Raw genomic sequence first — 1766 nt, 5'->3', positions numbered from 1 at the left:
AGACATGATACATGACAGAGCACAATGGCGCCATTTGATTGATGTAGCCGACCCCACCTAGTGGGACAAGGCTTTGTTGTTGTTGTTGTTGTTGTTGTTGTTGTTGTTGTTGTTGTTGTTGTTGTTGTTGCCTAGAATCGTTCACAAAAATATAACTCTTCCGATGACGGCGACCTTCCCATACTTAAATGACAGCATTGTCCTCAATGCTACAACTCAGGCTGGGTGAGAAGGGTCATCGCCCACTGGTCCACTGTCAGCTGTAGGTGTCTGCGACTTTGCCAGCTGCTCAGGCTGAGTCTCCTCATGCTGTATAACCTCCTGCTGGTCCTCCTCTTCCTCAGAGTGCTCCAAGGGTGTGTCAGGCTCAGAAGGGATGTCAGTACGCCCATAAGTCATAATCAGCTTCAAACATACACAAGCGACGCTGCAATTGCTCATAGCATCGCTGATTGCGGTGCTCCATCTAATCAATGCGCTCGAAAAAGGTGCTGCACAAGGTGGTAAACTGGCTAAGAAGTGGTTGATGGTGCAGCTAAAGTAGGCGGTGCTGAAGGTGCTGCTGAGGATGTGGCCGCCTCAGTGGGAGTAGTAGTAGGTGGTCTGTGGCCTAGAGGTCCAAATCGCTTGCCGTGCGGAATAACCTTCTTACAGTCGGCAATTGATGGTCTCTCATTCTGGGGCTCCCAGGGTACCTCAGCTCGAATAGCCATCTAAGTGATCAAATATGAGAATGCCAAGGTGCCTCTAACATGTACTCGAGACATATACTTCCTGATGAGTCTTGGGAGGTATAGGTCCTTTCCTTCCAAGACACCCCAGATAAGAAGGATCATAGCTGCTGGTACCTCTGACTCATGAGTACTAGACATGACATAATTGCTCAGTATCTGTTGCCACAGTCTAGCCTCATCGTTGAGAGAATCAACCTTGATACCCCGTGGAGTTTCCTTCAACTTTCCCATAGCCCACGGAACATCAGGATGAATGGCTATAGTACGCAGGACGGCATCCCAATCAAAACTCATAAATCTAATAGCTTCCTCGGCCTTCTGAAAACCATCTGTACACTACAAGAAAATGAAATATTTGTAACAAATTTAAAATTGTTACAAAAAAAATAATATTTTGTAATAATAATTTGTAATTGTTACAAAAGAATAATGTTTTGTAACAACATTACAAGTTGTTACAAAACATGATAATATTTTGTAACAACCTGATTTTTTGTTACAAATTATGTTAGTTTTTGTAACGAGATGGTATTTTGTTACAAAATATTATAATATTTTGTAACAAAAAAAAAGAAGTTGCAAAAATTCAAAATATTTTGTAACAAAATATTTTTTTGTTTCAAAAACTCCAATTGTTTTGTAACAAAAAATTAATTTGTCACAAAATTCAATATTTTTTATAACAAGTTAATTGTTTGTCACAAAATATAAGTATATTTTATAACAATTTTTTTTTCAAAATGTTAAACACTTTAAGAATAAAAAAAATTATGTATATATTTTTTTCAAAATAATTTTATTTTGTTTCAAAAAATAAAATTTTTTACATACTGTTTGTAGTCATTAATTTTTAAAAATGGTAAATATTATTTTATATTCTTTTAAAAATTAATATATAATTTTTATTAATAATCAGATTTTTAAGATTAATGATGAGCGGATATTTTATACGCTTTTTGGCATTTTTTGTAGGTAGTTTTTAGCATGTTTTAGTTACTTTTTATTATATTTTTATTAGTTTTTATGCAAAAA

The 1766-nt window shown here is 35.8% G+C and overlaps 1 pseudogene; it reads right to left on the bottom strand.

The window, feature by feature from the left end:
• Positions 1 to 216: 216 nt before the first annotated feature.
• LOC148576230 (uncharacterized) lies at positions 217 to 713 on the bottom strand (annotated as a pseudogene).
• Between the last annotated feature and the right edge of the window lie 1053 nt (positions 714 to 1766).

This window comes from Arachis ipaensis, chromosome B1 (assembly GCF_059453495.1).
Source record: "Arachis ipaensis isolate K30076 ecotype BB chromosome B1, ASM5945349v1, whole genome shotgun sequence".
In the NCBI taxonomy this organism is placed as follows: Eukaryota; Viridiplantae; Streptophyta; class Magnoliopsida; order Fabales; family Fabaceae; genus Arachis; species Arachis ipaensis.
Note: the sequence above shows the minus strand (reverse complement) of the source record. Positions and strands in the feature narration are given on the sequence as shown.